This window comes from Bidens hawaiensis, unplaced genomic scaffold (assembly GCF_021521415.1).
Source record: "Bidens hawaiensis isolate Kalapana, Puna unplaced genomic scaffold, B.hawaiensis_p1.1 tig00007041_1, whole genome shotgun sequence".
NCBI classification, from domain to species: domain Eukaryota; kingdom Viridiplantae; phylum Streptophyta; class Magnoliopsida; order Asterales; family Asteraceae; genus Bidens; species Bidens hawaiensis.
In genome coordinates, this window is record NW_027491483.1 from 1,078,706 (window position 1) to 1,087,361 (window position 8,656).

The following is an 8,656-nucleotide window of genomic DNA, read 5'->3' on the forward strand; positions in this document are numbered from 1 at the left end:
ATGGCTTTCAGTCCCATCATTCGACGATCTGCTCCTTTGGCCGGCCGATTATTGGCCGGCCAAAGTAGCTTTCACTGCGGTGGCGCTTTGCGTGTCGCCACTCGTAAGTTTTTGGCCCCTTCGGTTTCTCCAGCTCGCTATTCGACGTCTACTGCTGTTTCCACCCGAATCAGTTCCGATGGCTCGTTCCTACAAGTTATCGATTCGGAGATCGATTGTTGTGAACAAAAATAAGAAGAGGTTTGATATAAACGATTTTTTTTAATTTTCATTTTTGGTGCATGCATGTGTTATTGCATGCAACTAGTTTTTAATATTAATATTCATGCATGCATGTACTGTTTTCATTCTAATGTTGACAAGCAATTTGTAGCTGTACTTTTTAATAATATTTAAGAGTGTCTATGGTTTGGTTTGGGTTGATTGGTTTTTCGCTAAAATCAAAATAAAACCGAAACTTTGAATTTTGAATTTTTGAAATTATTTGGTTTCGGTTTGGTTTTGGTTATTTCAGTTTCTGCCATTTGAGCTTAAAATTTTAGGCCGAAAAAAAGTAGGCAAAAGATAATGAATATAATTTTGTTAATTATTATACATTTGATCTAAAATATTTGAGTTTTGTATATTGTTATTGAATTCTTATGATTATTTAAAATAATAAATGAATAACAAAAACATAAAATTTCGGTTGGGTATTTTCAATTTTTATAACATGCAAAATCAAAACCGAACCGTAAGTTGATTTTTCCAAAAACATAAAACCATTCAGCTCGGTATTTTTGTTTTGACCTATCTGTTTATCTGTTTCATGCACACTCCTAATAATATCATCTAATTGTCTAGAAAGCTTCATTATTTGATGAATTTAGCGGTGTTCTTTGGCTTTGTTTTTCAAGTTTTGGGTTTTTCGTGTTTCAAAATTTTAACCTTGACTCAAAACCCAAATCAGATCTCTAATGGTTTTTTCGGGTCCGGTTACTTTGGGTTTGGGTTTTTTCAGGTCGGGATGAATTATATTATGTTTTTGTAGGTTGAAGGTGTTCCCGAGGGCTTTGCCTTTCAAGTTACGGATAATCTTGGTCAACAAGCGGTGTTGTTGACCCGAGAACTTAAGGGCGAAACAATCCAAATTGAAGTTCGGCCATCGGATCTTTATACGGGTGATTCTGATTCTGATGATAATGATAATAAGCCGAGCAGTCAGTCAACTCTTCCCATGGTTGTAAAAGTGTCTAAACCGGGGGCACCCGGTTTAGAAATCGATATCTCTGTGACCAGTAAAGAGATCGTCATCGATAGTTTATGGTCAAAGATCCTGAGTTGACCGAAGGTCAAGAACCTTTTGATGGACCCGCGTTTGAGTAAGTTGTGTTTTTATGTTTTCGTAAAAACTAGTTTTTTGTTCGGTTTTGGTTTTACATGTGATTAAAACCTTAAAACTAAATCGAACTAGATTTGTGATTTTCATTTTTAATAGGTAGTGTAAATCACAAATATATAAAATATATAATAATCAATTAATGAAGGAAAAGATTATGCCCAAATTCTTTATTTTGGGACTATTTTTCTTTCAACTTACAAAATTTCCAAAAAGAAAAACAAAAAAAAAACAAAACAAAACTGGAAAAATGAGATCGAACTTATTCGGTTTGAGCCAAAAACTTAACAAACTCTTTTAGTCTAAAGATTTAAAATAAAAAACAAAAGTGATATTAATTTATCAACAATCATTGTTTTGATGACCATTAAGAATGTTGTATGTATATATATTATAAAAATGAAAACACACTTTTAAATTATGTATTGAAAATTATGTGTAGTGAGTTGGATGGCAAAATACAAGAAGCATTCCATAAGTATTTGGAGGCGAGGGGCATAACAGCAAGTGCTACAAACTTTCTGCATCAGTATATGGTGAACAAAGAACATAGAGAGTATGCACACTGGCTTAAGAACCTTCAGAAGTATGTAGCAGCATAAAACTTAACTATCAACTAGTATTTGGTTTTGGACAATTATTATTAATATTTTTCTTTTTGGGTTGAGAATTATATATCTATGAAAGTTATTATGATCATTTAAGAAAAGTTACTTATTTTATAATGTGATATGTTTCCTCTATATGCATGCTATATTGCTATTGATTCATGGTTCTCTTATTTAGCAAGGTCGAATTTATGATGTGTTTATGAAGAAAGCCTCACTAAAAACAAGCCCAATACTATTGAAGAATATCCCTTCAAAAAGAAATAACCAGGGCCCATTATATAATATGTTGATGCTCTTTTATATAGCCAAAGATTGCAAGTACATTTTAACTACACTAATATATGAGCAGAAACTCTCTTGTTGTTGAGCGGTAATTATTTTATAATCATTTTTGGATTTTTGGTTCGACCCCCCATTTTTCACTACCTACCTTTAACATGTTCTATTTCCCGTCTCATAAATTCCTGAATCTTGATGCATTTATTTTGATTGGATGAAATCAAAGATAACGTGTCTAGGATTAAAATTTTGGAGCACTCGCAAGGAACAAGAAACGCACATTTCATACATTTTCATATAGAAAACGTCTATATCACGATCTACCAAGTTATATATCCAGGTTCGGTTTGTCTTCGGATCTTGTTTCCTACACTAATTTCTCTACAAAAGAAACGAAAAATAGTTGTGAAGGTTAGGTGATATTGAATAGCTCAAAAATTATGATACGATCTCTTTGAAATGGGTCGAATATAGTTTTACGTAACGAGTTTGAATCGTTTTGTAAATATGGTAAGAACTTGGGGGTGATTGTGATGGTTGCAAGCCAAATAAATGAAATAATGAACCACTATTGTTAATATTGTTGGAACATCCATGGCTACATAATTTAGTCAATAAAAAAATGGCGAATGGGATATGATAATCGACTTCAATTATTAGTTTTAATACATAGAGCATTTATGGTTTATAATTCAAACACATTTTAGTAATACATGATAATATAAACCGACACAACGTTATAATAGAGTCTAGAGAATATATTATATTGATATTGTATATATACTTTCATGTAACATCCTAGGCAGTGGCGAAGCTTGAATTAAGACACCCGGGGGGGGGGGGGGGGGGCGCAGACTCAAAATGTATACAAAATTTCACAAACAAAGGAGGGCGAAAACGGCTAAATTTACATTACGTATAGAAAATTTTGGGCGAAAACGGCTAAATTTTACACTACGTATAAAAAATTTCGACCGAAAACAGCTAAATTTTACACTATGTATATATAATTTTGGTCGAAAACGGCTAAATTTACACTACGTATAGAAAATTTTGGGCGAAAACGGCTAAATTTTACACTACGTATACAAAATTTCGACCGAAAACGGCTAAATTTTACATTACGTATATAAAATTTTGGTTGAAAACGGCTAAATTTACACTACGTATAGAAAATTTTGGGCGAAAACGGCTAAATTTTACACTAAGTATACAAAATTTCGACCGAAAACGGCTAAATTTTACATTACGTATATAAAATTTCGGTTGAAAACGGCTAAATTTACACCACGTATAAAAAATTTCGGGCAAAAACAACTAAATTTTACACTACGTATATAACATTTCGGTCGAAAGCGGCTAAATTTACACTACGTATAAAAAGTTTCAGCCGAAAACTGTAAATTTACACTACCCGCGTAAAAAAACAGGGGGGTGGGACCACCCCTGGCCCTAAGAGTCCTTTGCCACTGATCCTAGGCAAGTCTCACATCGATCGTGGATAAGAAAGATCATTGGTTCATAAGTAAATGTTATGCATCTTAAATCACTAACGTGTTTTGGGCTTAATGGTAGTGGACGAGAGGAGAGCTTCACAGTTAAGCGTGCTCAGCTGGAAGTAGTAGCAGGATAGGTGACCTCCTAGGAAGTCTCAGCCTAACAACCAAAAACAAATCGGTGAGCTCTTAGTAGGCAAAACGGACAATATTGATGATGCGAGGGGCCGGATATTACATTTCAATCCACAAAATTATCGAACAAAGGAAATGGTTCACATTATTTAAACATGTTTTAGAAAATTTATAAATTAAAATATCTTTATGATAAAGTTGTAATTAGAATTCATATTCCAACACATTTTAATAAAGAAACATAGTTTAAAACCATACTGATATATTTTCTATAATTTAAACTAAGAAATAGTATAATTATTAGAGATATTGGTTTTTAATATTCACAGGTTTCTCTTGTTGGGTAATATCATTCTCAATTTTCGATTTGTTACCCACTTTCATCATACTTGTTTATGATACTCTCGAACTTAACATACCATAGTTGCTTTTTTCTTTGACATTTTTTTGAGTGATGTGGCTTTTACTTTAAAACATGTTAGTCCCACAAAACCACTACATCTTTCTTCTATCAAACCCTATCTTTATTACCATACCATCCAACCAACCACTACCTCCACCACCCACCATCACCCCTCTCTATTTTTCCAGCCACCGCCGCACCCCTTGGAGCTGCCGCCACCCATCTTTGTCGTCAGATTTAGATTACAAGTCTCAATTTACACTTTCCAAATCCCCAATTTCATAACCCTTGTAATATGAAAAAGGTTTTCTAGGGACACCACCCCCCTTTATGCTAAAAAACACACCAATACGTCCCGTATAGAACTATACGGGGAGTATAGACCCACATATATAACCCTATACGAGACGTATAGGGGGTGTGAGGTGTCCCCCCCCCCTCTCTCTAAATATATATAAACATATGTGTATGTGTTTGTACATATGTGAGAGAGAGAGTGGCCCGGCCTCCCCAATTATCTCACGTTGAAGCCCCAACCCCACTGCCTTAGACGAATGACCACAATGCTGGTCGTTTGCCTCCTCTCGTTTGTCGGCTGTCAAATGGACAAACGAGCATCGACAAACTTAAGGTTGTGGATCCTCTTAGGGTTTAGTCCAATAATAGATAAAAAAAATGTAGATACATGAGTAGAATCAGTGTTTTAGTTGTACAAAATGGTGTTGTATAACAAAATAAAGACAATGGTACATACAAAAAGTTGCTATGCATAATCTCAACAGCAAACACTTAATAATAATATTAATAATTATATATAAACTGTTTACAAGTTAACCATTGCACTCAAGGTTTATTTCTTATTACTACTAACATTAAACATATACATATATATAAAAAAATATTATCATTAGAGTTGAATAATGGCAAAAGTATCAACCTCATGTTTTATGCATTTGTGTGACCGGAGTAGGAGTAGGAGTAGCAACAAGAGGTGTAGCTCTAATCAATGTAAGACCAAAAGAGTCGTTCATATCCATTTCTTCTCTAGCATGAGGCAACTTCCAATCAAAATGATACACAAACGATGCCACCATTAAACTAACAACTCTTTGAGCCAAGGGTATTCCAGGACACATCCTCCTGCCTGATCCAAAAGGTATGAACTCAAAATTTTGACCCTTGTAGTCGATCTCATTCTCTAAAAACCTCTCTGGCTTGAACACCAACGGATTTTCCCAATACCTAGGATCTCGTGCCATGGCCCACGCGTTCACTAGAATTTGTGTGTTTTTGGGGACAATATATTTTCCTAGTTTAACATCGGTTTCGGTTTTATGAGGCACTAGTAAAGGAGCAGATAAATGAAGTCGCATTGTTTCTTTGATCACAGCTTGTAGATAAGGCAAGTCAAGTAATTTGGCTTCTTGAATTTTTCCATTTTCTCCAACTATTGTGGCGACTTCTTTACGCACTCGTGAGAACATATCGGGGTTAAGCAACAGTTCTGCCATTGCCCATTCTATTGTGTTCGAAGTAGTTTCTGTTCCCACTAGAAACAAGTCCTGTAATTAAATATCATGTTGTTGATTAAGAGGTTCTAAAATTGTAATTAATATTGTCGAAATTCTACAATTTAAATAAGTAGTCTTTCCTTTTTAAAAGGAGTGATGGTATGCAAAAACTATAAAACCATTATTAAAAGTGTTCATATTTCTTTTTTTTATTTATCACATTACAAATGTCTACTTTCTAAATTTATTAGACAATTTTCAAGTTTCCATTTAAACACACAACTAACATTAATAAACTATATTGATGGACCCAATTTATTAATAAACAATATTAATGGACTCAATTTCCTAGGACGTTATTGTCATTTGGTAAGCAAAAAAAATAATCATTTGTGTTTTTCAAGTAATTCGACTTTTAATGGAATGGAGAAAGTATTTCTTTACAAATAAGTTAATCTGTAGCAAGTTCTCAAGAGAAACTATCTTCCAGGTGATATTGCTTATCAAAAATGATATGCATAGAGTTATGACCACAATAACCTTATGATACTTTAAAAACAACAAACTATTCTATGTGGGTAAATAGTTAGTATTATTTTTTGACATCATGACGAACTATACTGAAGAATTTATTTGACACCAAATAAATTTATTAAATATTTGCTAAAAAGAGTAATTACCATAAGTAAAATCTTGATGTGTTTGACAGTGAAATCAGCTTCATTGGCTTCACTATAATCCAGCAATGAATCCAGCATATCACCAAACCTTTGAAGTTTTGACTCTCTATGCTTTAGCCTCTCATTTATGTAATCATCTGCCACATTATACAACCACTCATAAGCCGCCTTCGCGTCACGCCGTATGTTTTGCGGGTCCCACGGGTTCAACACGGGAAATATGTCCCCTATGTTAAACTTCCCAGTCACTTGCATTACTGTCCTCACAGCCACCTTAAATCCCCCAATATCATCAGACTCATAGTTGGTCACATTTTGTGACATACAAGTGTTAGACATCATGTTCAATGCCACCGCGAATGCCAACTTTTCGATCTCTATTTGTGCCTTTTTCTGACGAAGAAAGTCTAGCACACCCTCCATCACGTTCTGCCGAAGATGGCGAAGAGTGTCGACTTTGTGTTGATGAGTTAAACATGTGTTAAGAGCTTTTCTAATGGTTCGCCACGATTCGTTTGGTGGAATCCATGCAACTGCCACGTCATTGTCAGGTAAGCTGGAGACTGCGTCTGGGATATTACGACCAGAGCATGCCTCATCATTGCGTTGGAGGATTTCTCTAGCGGCGTCAGGTGTGGACACCACCACACTGGTGATGCGTCCCAGTCGGATGGTCATAAGTGGGCCATGTTTCTTGGAGAGTTTGTCTAAGGACTCATGTGGTTTAGGGCCAAGGTCAAGAAGGTTGCCGATGATAGGGAGGCCGAGAGGCCCGGGAGGTAGCCTCGGTTTTCGATAGAGGTCAATGGCATGGAGGAGGAAGATGAAGAAGATAATGGATGAGAGAAATAAAAATAGAAGTAGATCCATTTCTCTTGTTTGTATTTATGTGTTCAATCTTGTCATGTCTATTTATAGTGAAACAAATATATATAAAAGATAAAGGTAACTCGAAACTGGCCCAACATGAACCGCCCCATGACTCAAGTTCGGCCCAACTCGCCACATTGACCCGAGGACAATAATTAAGTCCCACGGGTTCTGTTTTGTCGGTTTTCAGTTCAGTTATTGCTCACCTCTAACCCAAATACATGCGTGTTCTGTTACCAAGTTGAGAATATCTAGTGATGCCGTGATATCAGTTTTTAAGTCAGTGTTACTCAAAAGTCAAATACATATATTATATTACACGTAACTAGTAGGCATCATATACTCCCTCCGTCCCGGTCAAAGTGTTTTAATTTGAAAAACACAAAGTTTAAGGTAGATTAAATTATTGTTTTCTTTGCTTACCAAATGACAATAATGCCCTTGAAAACTGGGTCCATCAAATATTGTTTATTAATGTTAGTTGTGTGTGTTTAAGGGTAAACTTGGAAATTGACTAATAAATTTGAAAATGTACATTTGTAATTGGACAAATAAACAAGAAAACGTCGACACTTTTAATAGGACGGAGGGGGTATTATATAACACGAGAAAATTTCTCCAATATCAAGGGAGACGTGACACCAAATTCTTGTATGTAATATGTATGCTCATGTGGTTGGCCTATATTTCTTTTGTAATATTCTAGCAGTGAACTAAGTTACTGAAGAAATAAAATTTATTAGAAGATGAACTTACACATATCTTAAACCAAAGAGGTTTGTAGATAGTACTATTATGATTATTTTTTTTTTCATGAATATTTGTTAATACATATGGAAGCTATAGCATTAAATTGCTTGTTGATTTGTTAGCATCTCTTGGAAATACATATTGTTATTGTTGATAACATTAAATTTCGTAACAATTTCATTACGGAAATTGATATATTTAAAAATTAAAACAATTTCATTACGGAAAATATTTGGGTCTCATAAAAATATCGAAGTGTATTTTGTAGTTAATTGCTTGATTGATTCATATGCTTGACAGATATTGAATCATTGGTCCTCAACGTTTAACAATTACGTACTTAATTATGGTGTTGTGTATCATGTATTTAGATCTAAACAGATGATACACAACACTAGCATCCTCTTCTGTTTATCATGGCTTGCATTTCACGTAATTCTTTTTTTCTCTTCCAAATCAGTCACAACTTATAATTTGTAACCTCAACGATGATCAACAAAAATAACCTCAACGATGTTTAGGCACAAATAGATGTGATCTCAC

The 8,656-nt window shown here is 34.6% G+C and overlaps 2 pseudogenes; one reads left to right on the forward strand and one right to left on the reverse strand.

The window, feature by feature from the left end:
• On the forward strand, positions 1 to 1,980 carry LOC143634290 (uncharacterized protein At2g39795, mitochondrial-like; annotated as a pseudogene).
• A 3,260-nt stretch (positions 1,981 to 5,240) lies between these two features.
• LOC143634302 (geraniol 8-hydroxylase pseudogene) lies at positions 5,241 to 7,363 on the reverse strand (annotated as a pseudogene).
• Between the last annotated feature and the right edge of the window lie 1,293 nt (positions 7,364 to 8,656).